The 17,825-nt window shown below is 44.8% G+C and overlaps 1 long non-coding RNA gene across 1 annotated transcript in view; it reads right to left on the minus strand.

The window, feature by feature from the left end:
- LOC125942443 (uncharacterized) overlaps window positions 1-17,513 on the minus strand; it is a 107,152-nt gene extending 89,639 nt beyond the window's left edge. Inside the window, exons 1-2 of the long non-coding RNA XR_007465113.1 lie at window positions 17,388-17,513; window positions 3,829-3,976 (exon numbers count right to left, since the gene is read on the minus strand). This is a non-coding gene — a long non-coding RNA (uncharacterized LOC125942443). The remainder of the gene's footprint in view (window positions 1-3,828; window positions 3,977-17,387) is intronic.
- Window positions 17,514-17,825: the final 312 nt, after the last annotated feature.

Below are 17,825 nucleotides of genomic sequence, written 5' to 3' on the forward strand. Positions count from 1 at the left end.
TCACACACTGAGGATTCATTTTCAGCATTTTTGTAAAATTTTCAGATTTTGTGTCCGTATTCCTTTAAAGCAAAATTGCCATGGGTGGCCCTGCTAAATGGCTAATGTCAGCGTAAGACGTACACTGCTGCTTTTTATTGCGATAGCAATTATATGGACACTCCAAGCGGATTGCTGCCTTCGGCGTCGCTGTCTTTGTGAGGTTCCATATAAAGTCCAAGGGTGATAAAATCACCGCGTGCCATATGCTGTATGTGCGAGTGAAAGCACGCAAGGGACGCACGCTTTCACGGAGAGCATACGCGACGTCTTCCGTTTCGCGAAAAGCCCTGGGGGGATGGGAGGGAGGGCGGGCGACGTGCTGCGACACCAACTGTGTATCTTTCGACCAGGTGCAAGGAGAAAGCGGGAAGGCAGTGCGGGAGGGAGGGAATGCGGCTTCTACTCTGCTAGCAACTGTGTACTTGTACTTGCACGGCTGCAGGCGAGCAAGCTTCGCTTGCTCACACCAGCGTTCTGACAGCGGTTGTCTGCCGTCATTGGCTGTAATCTATTCACATTTGCTTATGTGCGCTGACACCATGCTTGTTAATTTTGTTAGTAAGCGAATGTGCCCACGTTTATACACCGGATATAATCTATTGACATTTGCTTATGTGCGCTGACACCATGCTTCTTAATTTTGTTAGTAAGTGAATGGGCCCACGTTTATACACCGGATAGAACTATCCGGTGCTATCAGAAGTGATGCTTTGGCATTTGGTCAAAACTGCGACCCTTTTCTGCGATAGCTATTACATGGACACTACAAGGGCATTTCTGCAGTCGTCGTCGTGAGGTTCTGTATAAAGTCCAACGGCGATAAAACCGTCGCCGCACGCTGTGCACTGTGTATGCGAGTGAAAGCGTACGAGGGTGAGCCGGCAATCGCTGCTCAATGTAGTGCACGTGAGGTCACGCGAGGTAGGAAGGCAGGCTGGAAGCACGCGGTCTTCTTTCGCGCGTGAGTCACAGGGGCGAGGTGACGGGGAGGGAGGGCGGGGGGGTGCGTTCTTCTCAGACAGCTGCTGCTCACAGTGCGGCTGCCATATCTTGAAAGCGATGTGCGATGTAGGCGAAGTGCGTGCCCGCGCCTGCCTCATCTTCAAAGCGATCTGCGATGGGTAATAATGCATGCGCCGAGTGCCGGCAGCTTAGTACGCACCGTGCTGTCGACGTTTAGTTCGAGTTCCAGTGAGACGAGACAGCACGAAGGTCAATTGACCCGCTGCTGCTGGCGTGCTTTCTCACTCTGGTGTTATCACAGCGAGTTTTTGCGGTCATCGAGTGAGATGTTTCTATGTTTACCCGTGTAGTCGTGACACCGTGCTTGTCTGTTTATTGGTTAAGCAAGTGTTTACTACTTTATACGGCCCATTAAACTACTATCCTTGCTTTGTATAGCTCTCTACTAATTTGCCATCGCAATGGATGCTTCGCCTTTCGGACGAAACTGCGACTTTTTTATCACATTTCGAATACCTTACATGAAAATAAAAGTGGAAGTAAAAGAAGAGTGTTGCGTGTATTTCTAGCCCACACCATTATAATGTATTAGCACAACGGTTTTGTCGCAGTCTTCATATTGTCCACGTTTTGAAAACTCGCCATAAAGCCCAGAAAGGAATTTTTCGAAAAGGGGAACCCAAGCCTAGGGTGCTCCGTAGAAACAAAACAGGTCTCGTCACTGCGCATGCACGAAACAAAATCGGCTTTCTTGGTTTTCAGTTTGTATTCTAGTGCCTTAGAGCTTTGTATTAAACATCGAAGCTACGTACGGCTACCACCTAGCACCTAGTCAGACCTGAATTTTTACTAATTGGTAAAGTTAGTGGCAAACGTATGTCCTGAAAAATTTTATCGCTTTCACTCATCTCATGCAAATAAGGAAGGCTGAATTATAAATCACTAATGTTTTCGAGTTCTTTTGTTGATCGCGAGCTTGTAGGCCTGAAGATGGATGTTTCCCCCAGGCGCACTCCGGCGGGAAGTGGGTTCTAGAAAAAAAAATTATTCTTCGAGATATGGTGCTGAAAGGTTCTTTACATATGTAATGATATGTGCTTATTTTGAATATGCAGTCCATTTTGGTTCTCTCCTCTGTTTCTAATTTTATGTGAGCTTCCTTTAAATATTTCTTTGCTAAGGTGCGCAAAACGTGTTCTTTCGATGTCGCTAAACAGGGTATCAGTGGCTTCTGTATGAATCAAGGAATGCCGTAAGACCAACCTTATTTCGCTGCCTTACCTAGAACACAAGTTGTGAGATTTCAAAGTTAAGCACCAGAAAAATACTACTTCGAGTTTAAAATTTGAAACGTCGCAACTCATGTTCTAGGTAGAGCAGAGCAATAAGGTTGATCTTACGGCATTCCCTTAACCATAGAGAAGCCATTGATACCCTATTTATCGAAAGCTAAGCACAAGATATTTTGCAAATCTTTGCAGAAGATATTTAAGGGAAACTTTCATAAAATTAGAACCAAAAGAGATTAACAAAAATGGACCTCATATTTGAAATAAACACATCAAATGACATATATGTAGAAGTTTACAGCCCCATAGCTCAACCGAATAAAGATTTAAAAATTTTTCAATCAAAGACCCACATGTCCCCTTAATTTGAATTGGATTGATGACAGCTCGGAAGATTGGCTAAGCAGTAAATGTCGAGCGGGCAAATTATTTACATAAGTTCCGACTCATTGTTCAATTACAACTTGAAACAATAACTCTTGTTTTAAAACGATGGACAAGAAAGGCGACAGGATGAAGGCTATTCTTCGCAATGTAGATAGATAGCAGCAATTGTCCTGTTATTTTTGTTCTTGCGTCTGTCATGTTTACGCTATGGCTACTGCTTTGAATAGGAAGCGACTAGATTGAGAGCAAGTTTTGACTTTACGGCTACAGTTAAACGCGTAAAAGATGCACGCATCGTAAGAATTCCTTATTCTTCTTCTTCCTGGGATTTTACGTGCCAAAACCAGTTCTGATTATGAGGCACGCCGTAGTGGAGGGCTCCAGATTAATTTTGACCACGTGGGGTTCTTTAACGTGCACTACAGCGCAAGCACACAGACGTTCTTGTATTACACCTCCATCGAAATGCAGCTGGTGCGACCGAGATTCTATCATGCGATCTCGTGCTCAGCAGCGCAACGCCTTAACTGACTGAGCCACGGTGGCGGGTAGAATTGGTTATATTTATCAGACATTGCTTTTCAAATTTGATGCTGTAACTGCAATGGGGTCAAATGCTCGACGTTGAAAAACGCCCGTGCCTCAACATTAAAGGGTGTGCGCTCAGGGTCACGGGCTGGGGCACCCTATAAGCTTGGGAGCCTCTAATATATATCACACTGTTTTGTCTTTAGTAGTGTTGATGTCTGCCTAGTGGCAAACCAGTCTGGTACTAAACTTTCACGTAAACATTATGATCATCAGCATCTCCATCGGCACAATTATGACCCCGATAATTATGCCATGCACTCACAAATTGGCCGATAATACAGAACCCGTGATAGAGAACCCTTAATTTCTGATCCCCGTGTTGAATGCTTATATAGTGTTGAGGGAAGTGTTAGAGACAAGGATTAATAATAATTCTCAGGGAAAAAAAGGGATGGTACTGGTTACCACTGCTGGTGGAATAAGCGTTCTCTTGCTTGCCTTCCGAACAGAAACCAAAGTAAGCTCCCAGTGCAGAATAAAGGGCCAACTTGAAGTGTCATAAAACAAACAGGTGGCTTTCCATTAATTTTATATATTGGAGCTTGGCTCACCTCACCTTTTATACCGGAGCTTGGCCTGGTGCGCCATGTTTGCCGTCCAAGGAGGCGAAAGAACTTGCAGGTGAATCCACGGTCCAGCATGCCTAGTCCTGGAGAATGGTGCTCACATTGGCTTTCATTCGGCACCCTAATGACTCTTTTCAACTGCATTGTAAAAGCAGCACAAAAATGAACAATGTTATCGCAGCTATACTGCTGCAAATCTGTGAATATTTCTCTAAACGATACAGACCCCTCTCCTCAACTAAAAGCATAGTACAGCTCTTCTGCGATCAAGCAATCTTTTTTTTTAATTTTTGGGGTATGATACGCTCTACTTTAATTTAGGAGTGACGTATCAGCTCTTATGTTCATTACTGTGTGGCGCTCTCAGAATGCTATCTGCATATATATGAGCAGCAGTTGTAGAGACTTGTTCGTACTTACTACTTAATAAGCGAGTTCCGCATGCCACAGGGCCTTAAGAATCGTGATCGTGTATATCTAAAATGGAGTCTAGAACGTTCCAAACAAATATAGGCTATTTTGGGTGATATTAACGCACAATATAACCACTGCACCCTGCGCGAAATGCATGCGAAGATACAGTTTACTTTTAACGTGCTCTTACAGTCTTATCAAATCCCACATGACTGACATAGTATCTGTGCTGCATATGCTTCAAGGATTGTTCACTGACCTTCGACACATGCGATCTGGTTACCACTGCACGCGAGAAAAATTCAGAGTCATCAGCCTAGTGAACGACTGTATTAAACAGCTCCTCTGCAAAATACTTCTCTTCACACGATGTAGCAATACCATATATAATATCGAAATAATGTTGACATAAGCAACGTGCGTGATTGGTTTTCACTTGAACGTGACCGAGCACTGATCAGTAACTGCTGTTATACCTTGTGCACCTGCAAGCGGGCGAATTCATCCTAAATTGAAGCTGGGCTTATCGGTGAGATGATACCTCTGCGGTATTTTGTGTATGACTCTGGATAGACTCCTACAAAGATGTACTGCACCCCGCCATCAGAACACAGTATATTTGTGACAGCCACAAATTTTTTGCGAGGGCACTGCTGCTTGACAAGAGGCAAAACGGTTCGTTTGTGCTTCACCTACAAGGAGAGCTTCCAGGTAACTTACAGCGTGTTGTCATGCATCACGGAAGCCGCGGAGTTGTCTATTGGGGTTCGGCACTCTGCACATTATAGCGCAGTACATTTGCTCATGAGCAACCTTGAGAAAGATTGAAGTTCCTTTGTGGAGAGCCTTAATCTGGCTCTATTACCTCGTAGTGACGCGATCTTGGACTAGGGATGGCTGGACGGGGGAAGGTGACGAGATGCATGGTTTAATGTTTATTCTACCATTTTGTACTTTTAAAGCATAATGTATATAAATGAAGAATGAATATTATATTTTATGCCAGCTATATTGTGATGTGATAACACTTGGTAGAGAACAGTAGGTTTTCAAGCAAATTGTTCACTCTGCAACATGGCGGAAGACGACCAGTGGTGCTATGCAGGATGTGCCGAGTTTCTCGTTTGCACGAGTTTGCTCGATGGCAGCGAGCGAACAGAGATAGCAAGGAACGTGCGAAACAGCATGCAAAAAAAATGTAGAGATAAAGCCGCGTATCACAACAAGAGCGCATCCTGCACGGCACAGTGCTTCCGCGCTTCAAGCACAGCAGTCTGCGCAACAAAACGCGCCAGCGCCGTGTATTGTTATCAGCATATTATCGCAATTTACAATACAACACAATGCAGATTTATTTCCAGAAATATAAGATTTCCGGTGGACATCATAGGCTAAAAGCTGTTGGTAAACAGCTTGACTAGGCTTATGGTCTTTTACAAGGCATACATGGTGGCTACATCAAAAATAGTAAGATTGTTAGACACTCAAGATAAATAAATTACATAAATGCATAGAAACAAGACAGAAAAATTAATAAAGAAACTAAGAAAAAATATATTCGATACATCTGAGGAGGAATGAACGTTTATTGTTAGAAACAGCGAGAAAGTGTGTGGCTCTCTCAGTCCAGAAAGCCGTTGGCTAATGCCGCAGCCCGGGCCCAGTCCACCAGACTTCGCTGATCCTCCAGGCTCTGTGCCGTTTAAATTGCCTCCCACATTTCTTCGGTGGCCTGTATCAAATCTGAGACATCGTCCTGACTGTTTTTCTCACGGTGTGGGCACACCAACACCATGTGTTGGAGGGTGTCTTGTACATCACAATATCAGCATAGGTATGAGAATTTAGTGGAGTGCATCTGGTGCATGATAATTCCATGGACATATGTATTCGTTTGTAGTCTGCGGTGGCCTTTTCCTTGCTTAATTTTGGATGTGGTAAGGGATATTGTCTTCTTTCGAGTCGGTAATGTTGCAGTATTATGGAGTAGTTGATGGGAATGTCCTCCACCCTCGTCGACTTCCAGATCCCGTGCGGCAGGAAATCCCAGCTGGTATGCTCTCGAGAGACAGCATGTGCTGCTTCGTTTTCTGCCACGTGTTTGTGGCCTGGGGTCCATACGACGTAGGTTTCGGGTAGTTCTTGGCATCTTGTTAGCTCTTTTAGAATTTTCACGGCTGCGGCAGAGATTTGGCCTTTTTGTAAGTTTATACATGCAGTTTGCGAGTCGCTCAAGATGATTACTGTGTCCTTGCATGTGGCGATGCCGAGGATGATGGCCACTTCCTCCGCCATTTCTGGATTTCTGGCTGGTATGGTGGCAGCGACTAGCTCATTCCCTTCATTGTTGGTCACAGTAATTGCGTAGGCTCTTCTACCTGGGTATTTTGCCGCATCTGTATATCTCATGTTGGGGTTCCTTGAGTATTTCTTGCTTAGCGCTCAAACTCTTGCTTGTCTTCTGTCTTTGTGGTGTGTTGCATGCATGTTTCGAAGTATTGGAGCGACTGAGATAGTCGGGGAGAAGTGGCCGCAATCGGGCTTTCACGTCTGAGTCTGCTATAAAGTTTTCGCTGTATGCGAGCTTGCAAAGTACTGCTCTTCCTGTTTGAGTCTGCTTAAGGTGTTCCAGCTGGCTGGCCCTGTGCGCTTCATTCATTTCTTCCCAGGTGTTATGGAAGCCAAGTTTGAGTAGTGTCGTGGTTGAGGTCGTACTGGGCAGTACTAGTGTGCTCTTGATTGCCTTTCTGATGACGATGTTGAGTTTTTCAATTTCAGCTTTCTTGAGGAGTAGATACGAGGTGCCATATGTGATCCGGCTCATAAGGAGTGCTTGGATAATTTGGATGATTTCTTGCTCTTAAAGTCCTCTTCTTTGGGTGGTTATACGCCTAATGAGATGAGTTACTTGTGTTAGGGTCTTTTGAAGCTTCGGAAGTGTAGCTGCACCAGAACCATCTTTATGTAGTGTGAGGCCAAGGACGAGAGGGAGTCAACTTGAGGTATATCGATTCCATTGAGTGTGACGTTGGGATCTGGGGCGACGTAGGCTGGTGGTCTTCCCTGGGTCCTTGCCTTGAGTATAAGTAGCTCTGATTTTTCGGGGGCACACTGGAGACCGCACCTTGAGAGGTACTGTTCTATCAGATCGATTGCCTCTTGGAGGGTAGTTTGCTGTCGGCCGGTTGTCGATGCTTTTGTCCATAACATTATATCGTCGGCGTATATTGCATGGCTTAAACCTTTGATGACATCGAGTTGTTGCAGGAGCTTAATCATAGAGAGGTTGAACAACAAAGGTGAAATGACTCACCCTTGTGGGGTGCCTTTGTTGGGCATTTCGAATTTGTCACTTCGGATGTTGCCGATGCCCACCGTAGCCGTGTGATCCTTGAGAAAGTCCTGTACGTATTGGTAGGTCCGGATTCCGCAGTTTGTGTCTTGGAGATTCTGGAGGATTGCATCATGCTTCACATTATCGAAGGCTCCTTTTACATCTATTGCTAAAATAGAGAACTTTTTGTGGCGTTCTAGGTAGTCCAAGAGGTCTTCCTTGAGCTGTAAGAGTATATCTTGTGCTGAGAGGAGCTGTCAGAAGCCAAACATTGTGCCAGGCATGAGTCCTGAGTCTTCAAGGTATGTGGTGAGGCGATCGTGAACCATGTGTTCGAGAAGCTTTCCAGCGCAGAAAGTCAGGGAGATGGGCCTAGGTTGCTGATTTGTAGTGGCTTGTTGTGTTTTGGAATCATAATGACTTCTGCGTGCTTCCATTCTGCCGGGAGCTCACCTTCTTCCCAGCAGTTATTCATGTAGTCGAGGAGTGCATTTAGGGCCTTGTCTGGGAGGTTTCGTAGGATGCTGTTGGTCACCTTGTCATTTCCTGGCGACGTGTTACGGGTCAATTTGGCAAGAGCGGCGTGGAGTTCAGGAGCTGTAAAAGGGCTGTCGAGGGTCAGGTTTAGTTCGCTTTTGTACGGTCAGGGATCGGAGACCTTGGGGGCTTTGTCTCCGACAAGTTTACGCTTGATTTCTTCCAAAATTTGTTTCTCAGTTCCTGGATGGGAGTGAATGATTTTCTTGAGGTCATGTCTTTGTTGGGTCTTGGTTTTGGTGGTAGTTAGAAGGGCTCGCAGTATATGCCAGGCCTTCTTTGTGCTGAGTGTGCCTTGAAGTTGGTCGAAAGCTTGTGCCAGTTCTGACTGCTGAGTTCATGTCCGTATTCGGCTTGCTTTGTTATGTGAACGATCCGTTTCTGCAGTTTGCGGTTATGTTTCATCTTTTTCCAACGCCTCAGTAGGCCTCTTCTGGCATCCCAAAGATGTAGGAGATGAGAGTCTACGGCCGGTGAGTCCATTGTGAGTTGGATGACTTTAGTGTGCTGCTCTGCCGTCTTGAGCGCTTCGGTGAGCCACTCTTCAATATTTTTTGTTTTCTTCTATGTCATGCTTTCTAAAGGCCTTCCAGCCCAACAGCGTTGCCATTCGGGTTCTGCTCGGCTTCTTATGGTGCAGGATTTCAAGCTGAAGGATGTGGTGATCGCTGCCGAGATTTTCTTCCAGTCGGGTCCATTCGGCCTTGGAGATACCTATTGTAAAGGTGAGGTCGGGATTTGTATCCCTGGATACACTGTTGCCTATTCGAGTCTTTAGGATCATTCAAGAGGGTGAGGTGATTCTGTTGTGCCGAATCGTGCATTTGGGCTCCTTTCTTGGTCGTGTGCTGGTAACCCCATGCTGTGTGGGGGGCATTAAAATCCCCCATAATTACAAGTTTATGGCCTTTAGATAGAATTCTGGCTTCCATGATGAACTTTACAAAATCGGATAATGGATCCCTGGGTGGACTATATAAGCATAGGACGTATAGACTTTGGTGTGTCTTCTTCTCAGGTAGCACTTCCACTAGGGTATGTTCCACGGTTGTTCCCTGGATTGTGTGATCTTGCGTGGTGAGACTTTTCTTCGTCAGGATGGCTGTTCTCTGAGATCCGGTGTGTGTATCATATTCCTGTATGCTTAGATTGGTCTGATAAATTTCTTGGATAGCGATGACATCTGGTTGTTCCTGTTTGGTCAGCTCCTGGAGGTTTGTTCTTTTGGTTCGTATAGAGCGACAGTTCCATTGCCACAGCTTCATTGGAAGTTGTGGGAATCTCTTCTTGGGATTACTCGCCATCTTGATCAACATCGTTATCGCCCCAGGCCATGGACTCTGGTCTGGCAGCATTATGGAGGTCTTTACGTGCTTTCTTGCGAGCCGTGTCGGTGTTGTTGAGTAACTTTTCTACTGTGGCTTTCGTTACGTGGTTCTGCTTGGCATAGGACATGAAGTTGCTGAGGTCTTGGAGGGAAGCATGGATAGGGGCAAGCTGAGTGGTGATATGTTGCTGGAGTTGTTGTGTTATTTCCTTTGCAAAAGTGGTCATGGCCTCCTGTATCTGCTTCCGGACCTCCATTGTTACAATTTCCTTGATTCGTTCTTCCGTAAGGAGTGGTGGGATGTTGGGCATTCGTTGAGGTTTCTAGGCTTGTTTGGCGGTGTCTTGTTCTTTGCACCTTTGTATAAGCTTGTCAATGAGGGCTTCTTGATTTTGGAGTTGTGCTCGCAGATCTCGTTCGGTTTCCGTGGGTTCTTGTGCTCGTGTTTCCCCCTGCAGCATCTGCATACGTGACTCGGTTTTGTGGGTTGCAGGTACGTGATCCGGACCGTGATCTTGATCGGGTTCTTTCGTCTGCTTGACTGTTGATTTGGAGTCACTTCTGGATCTTCGTGGACTGTGTAGTGAGCTACTGCTTGATTCGGATAGTGCCGGAAAGTCGGAGTCGGAATTTGAGTTCCATCTGCGTTGCTGCTCTTGGTTCTTGTTTTCCTAATGCAGTCTAATCTTGTACGGTGGTGGACTTGGTTTGAGTTTATGTCGGCACTCCTTTCTTGCTGTCTCAAGGGGTTGTTGACAGATTTTACAGCTGGGTTGGCAGTCATGATCTTCCTGTCGATTTTCCATCGAGCATATATAACAGAAGTTGATAAGGGGTTTCGGGCAGATATCTTGCCGGTGCCCTAGTTCCCTGCAGGCTCGGCAGTATTGCACGAATTTCCTGTATGGTTTGCAGCGGTAGTCACAGCATTTATATATGATGTTGTATGGGACGTGCGGTCCGTCGAAGTAGATAAAGGCTGTTGATGATCTTCCCAGCATGCGTGCTGCGAGAACCGTGGATCTTGCGGATACCCGTAGCCCTTGAAGTAGTTTTTCTTCGCTCGTTCCTGGCGGGATGTTGTAGATTACGCCATTGCTGATGCCCTCTGGTGTTTTGACTTTTGCTTTAACTTCGTAAATGGATCCTCCAAGCTGGATGTTGGTAATCTTGAGGAGCAGTCGTAGGCTATGTCTTGTTAGGTGTACTTGCGATGATTATATTCTCGACATGTTGCACTTGAATCTGGATGTTGTCATAGAAGTCTTTTTGGGACAACTTGCTAGCTCGGCCCATGGCATGTGTCACTGCCACCAATGTCCATTTGGAGAGTTGTAATCCCGCCTTTGGTCTGTAGATGATCTTCGTGTCGTCCACTGGCAAAGGCGGAAGTCTCGGTTTCCTATAATGTGGCATGTTTCGCACAAAAAGGTTTTGTTGCTCCAGCTTGCTGCATTCGTTGTTGGTCTGCTTCCTCGGCTGTGGATTTTATATGCACCTGAGTCGGCTTTCCTCTCCTCTCCTATGTGTGCCATTTTTCCTGGATGTTTATTGCCTTTCCACTGTTCTTGTCATACGTCCACTCCGCTTCCAGTTGTTGATGTTCTTGTATCGTATCCACATGCATTTCAATACGCTGTTATTTTCCTGGTTCAGTTCATGTGCAGTTCTTGCTGTGTCGGATGCGTCAGTCACTGATACTTAGCGGCAACGCCGAGTCGCTCTCGAAGAGAGCGAGCGGCAGCTCACGAGCCACGGGTCACGTGCATTTGGCTGGCCACTTACTCTTGTAGGGTTAGCTCCGTTAGCGCGGCGTGAAACTTTCAAACAGGAAAAAATGACGGTAATTCCACGTACCGATACATCTAAAAAAATAAATATATGTGGGTTTCAGCAACAACTGGAAGCAGAGTGGACATATGACGAGAACAGTGGAAAGGCAATAAACATCCAGGAAAAATGGTACACATGGGAGAGGAGAGGAAATACGATTCAGGTGCATATAAAACCCACAGCCGAGAAAGCAGACCAACAACGAATGCAGCAAGCCGGAGCAACAAAATCTTTTGCGGGAAACATGCCACATTATAGGAAACACAGACTTTATGCCTTTGCCAGTGGACGATACGAAGATAATCTACAGACCAAAGACGGGATAACATCTCAATACATCTGAAAAAAGAAATATATGTGTGTAACGGTTACAAATTGGTAACACAAATGGGCTCTGATAAACAATCAGTGATCACATGTTTACAAAATGCATTCGAAGTTCTTTGGATGAGGAAATATATGTACCTTCATATTTATTTATTATATATGGTAGCTTAGGTTGTAATGACTGCACGCTATATTTATTAAGAAACCAGGGCACATGCCACATGTCGCTATTTCTCGTATTGGCAGAAATTAATTTAGATGTCAATGATGCAGCAGACACCAAGAAATTTTTGAAAGCATTATTTGAGAAGTAAAAAGAATTTAGAAGCTGAAAAGTGTATAGATGTCCTACTTTAATAATTTTATGTTTTAGAAAAGCTGGCCGCATTGTGTCCAGAAAACCCATGTTGTCAATGTGCCGAATCACCTTCTTTTACAAAGAAAGGATTTTCATAATGTTCGTCTTTCCTGTGGTCGCCCACACTAAGCTACAATAATTTAAATGTGAAAAAAAATAAGGCATAATAAATGTTTAGTTTTGCTTTGGCTGGAAGAAGGCATCGACATCGAGGCAAAACACCTGTGATTGCAGACAATTTCTTGCAGATATTTTCAGTATGTTTATCCCAGGTAAGGTGCGAAGAAAAAGTGACACCTAATATTTTATGTTCATCAACAATTTGCATTTCTTTACCAGCACACACTAGAGTTTGATTACCAGTAAGAGCTTTATTTCTTGCGCGAAATAACATTACTTTAGTTTTCGTAGGATTTATTTTAAGGCAATTAGCAATTGACACTTCAGATAGCTGAGTGAGTAGATCGTTACATTTTTCCAATAAAAAATGTGAATTGGGACCAGAAATAAGAAGAATAGTGTCATCGGCGTATATGATAAATTTTACAGTTGTATCAATTTTAATAATGTCATTAACGTATTAAAAAGCATAGGACCTAATACACTCCCTTGTGGCACGCCATTTAGTAAAGGAAGGAAAGACGACTTGTCGTGCTTTATGCAAACTGATTGTTTCTGATCACTAAGGTAGGACTCAATGTTAATGGAGTACCTCTAACACCATTCTGTGATAATTTCCATAGCAAAATTTTATTATACTATCGAAAGCCTTGCTGAAGTCGATGAATAGTGCCAAAGTGAAGAGATTTCTTTCTATGTTTTTAGTACATGTTCCTTAGGAGTGAGCAAAGCAGTTTCCGTTGACCTGCCTTTACGAAAGCCGAACTGAGCACAAGATAGAACGTTTTGTCTGTCGAAAAAATTTGACACGCAAGAAAAAATAATCTTTTCTAATCCTTTGGAAAACACTGGTATGATTGAGATGGGTCAGGAATTTGATACATCATTTCTGTTGCCTCTAAAAAGTACAGTTACCCTACTCATTTTCATTTGTTCTGGGAACACCCCAGACTGTAAAGCTAGATTAAATATATGCGTTAAAGCTGGAGTGATGTATTCTAAAACATACTTTATAGGTTTATCTGTAAATCATCAATGTCAAGAGCTTTCATATTTTAAGGTTCATAAAAATGCAAAATACCTCGGATTCACTTGCGGGATTTAAAAATAGACTGTTCGAAATGGAAAGAAATGATGAAGTATCGGGCGGAGTTTGCTCCGTTTGGTGTGGCACGGTTATACTTGCAAAGTACTTATTAAAATGATTTGCGAGTGCTAAACCTGATATTTCATTGTTATTGTAGATTATCTTGTCTGGTGAGGTAGAATGCTTTTTGCGACCAAGAAGATTATTGATAATGCTCCACAAGGTATCAGAAGGTTTACTCGTGGCGTCTGCAAACAGACGCTCATGATAAGCATTCTTAGCACGTCTCAGTTCTGTATTTAATTTGTTTCTGTACTTTTTGAACAGTGTCAGGGCCTCAGGCACGCGTGTAGTAAGAAATCTATGGCAGAGTTTATCTTTGTGTTTTATCTTTTTAAAAAGTTCCTGCGTAATCCAAGGTTTTCTTATCTTTTTGGTTTGCGTAATTTTTTTGAAAGGGAAATGTGTGCTGTAAATTTGGAGAAACACAGAAAGAAACTTGGAATACGCGGCATTTGCATCACTTATTTCGTATAGGAAAGACCAGTCCTAATTGCAAACGTCATTTTTAAAAAGATCCATATTTCTATCAGTCATACCTTGTATTGTAAACACATTTGACTAAGCACTACTTTTTCTCACATTGATAAAATATGTCATAAACACAGGGCAATGATCACTGACGTCCGACGCCACTGTTCCAGCATGCTCTACAACAGTGCCAATATTCGTGATAAGAATGTCAAGATATGTAGACGAAGACATCGTAACACGAGTTGGTGTACTAATTAGATTACCAAATCCTGCACAGCTAAGTCTATTAGTAAATTCTAATGTGGCAGCTGTATTTTCAAGAAAATTAATGTTAGTGTCTCCCCCGCAGACAAGCCGAAATTCATTAGCAGCAACATATTCCAGTAAATTATCAAAAAGATTCAGAAAGCCATAAATATTTCCATTTGGCAAGCGATATACGACCAACATTATATCGGATAAGTGCTTAAGCGTTAAAATTTCTTAGTCGTATGTTACACAAAATTCTGATACATGTTCGCATTTCCATCCTGACGCGACGTAGATTGCTACACCCCCTCCTCGCCTATCAGTTCGATTTCAAACAAAATCAGCATAGCTAGCCATCAAGGTAAAGCCTAACACTGCTGTCATGATACCATGTTTTGGTTAGCATAATGATATCGAACTTGAAAGAGAACAGATTAAAAAAATTACTAATAATTTCTTGTTTATTGGCTGCAGATCGAGCATTCAAGTGCAGAACGGAAATGCTGGAGTTTTGTTGCAACTGCAAACGATGCGGCAAGATGAAATCATGATATTCCATGGCCATTTTCAGCGAGTGTTCCCAGTAGTGCCAGAAACAGCAGACTTAATCCTAGCAAGATCACGCTCTTCCGATATTTTCACAGCCTTAGAGCTATCATTTTCCCTTGCATAGATTTTCCCGTTGCTGGTCCCCACAGATTTCAATTTATGTTCATAATTAATTTTCACTGCCATGCCAAGCAGGCTCTTTAGCGGCGGGCAGAAGTGTTCGTTTACGTACACGGGGCACGTAGATTCTAATGCTAGGTCTCTGTTCGTGATTCTTGTTTTCTTTGCTTTTTTCAAGGCAGCGTCGTGTTTGGCTCTAGATTTAAGTTGAACAACAATGTTTGTTTTATCCGGGTTGCGAGTTGGAACACGGTGATAGCACTCAATGTCAGATGAACTGATAGGCTCATGGATCGCATTGCCTATATCAGACAATATACAGTAAAATTTCGGTGATATGAATCTCGCAGGGTCGCGTGAAATATTCGTATCACATGAAATTCGTATCATCAAAACATACACAATATCAAGAAAAATGAATTTATTTTTACCAGACAACATTTCTAATAGTGGAACCCAATTGATACCTTCCTCGCTGCTGCGTTTTCCGGGCTGCTACATCGCATTTTCGCAGTCCCGACCTAAATCCCAATGACTTGCATGTATAGTCGAATCTCGATAATTTGAACTCGAAGGGGCCCAAAAATTTGTTCGGATTAAAAGGACTTATTTTTGAAATATTCGTGCACCATAGCACATGTACGAATGGTGCGATTCGTGAAATATCGCGGCGCGAAAGCACATATCGAGCGAGGGCCACAAAACTGTCCGTTGCAGAAAATGAAACTTCAGGGAGCAGGCAGCGCAGGCACAGCAAGAGAGATTGTGGTTGTGAAGAGGAAGAGGCGACACGGCGACGGGTGCCCGCAGGAATCGTCGCAGGTGAGGGAGGAGGGCAGCAGGGAAGCGGATTTGGCCTCCGCAACTGTCGCTTGGGTGGCTCCCCTCGCCCTCCCTCTCAACACCCTCATAGCCCCCTTACCTTCGACTGCCTCCGTACGCTCCCGCCGGCCCGAGCGCTCGCTCCCTGAAGTTTCGTTTTCTGCCGTTGAAGCGAGCGTTGGCCGGACTGGGCCTCTGCCGTTGCTTCCCTCTGCGCTGCAGCTGCAGCGTTGGCTGATGTCGGCATGTACATGCGTATTCCGGTGCCACGCAGAAACGCCGACCTTGCCGTGACGCCGCGGTTCTTTTTTTCTCCGCGAGGCGTTGTGGGGTCTCGAATAAGCTTTTACTCGATGGCGGTGTCGGAGCAATGCCGGTCAGAGGCGCCGCCACGTGATTTGGCGCGCTGCTGAGAGCATTGTCAGTGCGCGGTATGTTTGAATTAACCACGTCAAATGCTTTCGCATTCGAATTACTGGGCGTTCCCCGTGATACTTTGCCAATCTATAATGTTCTTGCATGTTACGTTGCGTTTGAATGTGGCGGTCACGTAAATTTAGCGGTGCAGCCAGCTTGTACATTGCAACAAGTGACCGATGCGTTGGAACAAGCGACCGGCACGTTGCAGATACGACGCACCCGCTCGGGTGCCGTATCCTGAAACCGATCTGCAACGTGCACACCCGCACGGACCTTATCGTCAAAAGATCTGCGATGTTGACAAAGTGCGCCTAGTGCCAGTATCTTCGTATGCACTGTGCCCTCGACGTTTATTCACGTTGAAGCGAGAGACAGCGCAAAGGTCAATTCGCTCGCTGCTGCTGCTCCGTTGCTTCACCTTTCGGGCGAAACTGCGGCTTTTTTTCTCTTATTTTGTCGCAGTCCCTTGAAAAATGTATCAACGGGATGTCTTCTTCTTGCCCAAATCGTCAACAATCACCTTCTGAAAGGTGTATAAGTGCGTGCACGTGATCTTGCGAATGTTTTCGCATGCCACTGAACGCCTGAGCACGTTGAGTGCAGGGAGTGTTTTGACCGTCAGGGCTGCGCCTCGGTCGTCGTTGCAGCAGCGGTCCTCGTCTACTTTCTAGCTAAGCATAGGCTAGGCTGTGATCTGGTCCGGTCCGCTCGACGTGGGGACCAATGAGAGATTGCGCAGCCGCGTGACGTAGTCGGTTGCTTGGCTACTATGGATGCCGCCCAGATCTCGCTGTGCCGGCTTGTCTGTGCCAGTCTGGCTCGGCCGCCGCCGCTGTTGCTCATGTGTTCATATGATCTGCAGCGGCGCAGCAACACGTTCATAACAGCCAATTTTTTTCGTATTGTGAGCAATGTATTTCGGCCGGGGAATGTTACGAATTCATATCACATCGAAATTCGTACCAGCCGGGTTCGTATCACTGGGGTTTTACTGTAATAGCAAGGTCCTCATCTTCTTTTTTCACAACACCCTGTATTTCCAGATTAGCGTTTCGTGAGTACTGCTCCGAATGTGTGAGTCGTCTTTCAAGTTCTGCTTTTTTTTCCAGTGCAGCACCTTTAGCACGTAGTTCGTCGTTTTAGTTTGCCTGACTTGCATTCTTTAAGAGCTCAGAATCCAGCGTTTGCTTCATTTCTTTGATTGACTCATGCAAAAAGTCAATGCTCTTACTCATTTGGCACTGCTCATTGCGCACCTCCCGGATTTCATTCCTGGGGTCAAGTTCCAATGCATCGTTGAAAGCTTTGAATTCTTGTCTAATTTCTTTGAGCAATTCACCCCTTATCTCTTCCTTTAGCTTTGCGAGTTCCTTAGCCATATCGGCAATGCTACCATACAGCAGCCAGGTGCACGAATCAAGCAAATACAAACTCAAACTTCACACAAACTCAAACCTGGCATTGGCGACGATACTATATAAATACAAATGTAAATGTATATGTACAATGGGCACTAACCTGTGGTAAAACAAGCAGTAACCTTTAGTTGAGCGCCACACAGTGTCGTCACCAATGCCAAGTGAAAGGACGGGTGGCTGGCAGTCTTCTTTTATACCAAAGGCGGTATCGCAAGAAGCCGAGAGATTGCCTAGAGCTGATGATGGGCCCCAGCTTCCTGGTGGCAGCCAGTCCAAAACTAAGTCTTCCGGGATTTGCTCTCTATGGCGATGTATGTGACGAAGATCGATTCTTCCCAAAACATCGGAATGCCCAGCTCCGGCAATCTGTAGTAAAACAAGCAGTAACCTTTAGTTGAGCGCCGTGCGGCGTCATCACCAATACATTTAGCAATACCGTCACTGTCCCGTTGTCTATCTGCACACTTGCCGTGAACCGCTTGCCACGCCTTTCGCGGGCGTCTCAAGGGCATGCCTCCTCTTTCGGGCATTATCTTTC

The sequence above is a fragment of the Dermacentor silvarum genome, chromosome 1 (assembly GCF_013339745.2).
Source record: "Dermacentor silvarum isolate Dsil-2018 chromosome 1, BIME_Dsil_1.4, whole genome shotgun sequence".
In the NCBI taxonomy this organism is placed as follows: Eukaryota; Metazoa; Arthropoda; class Arachnida; order Ixodida; family Ixodidae; genus Dermacentor; species Dermacentor silvarum.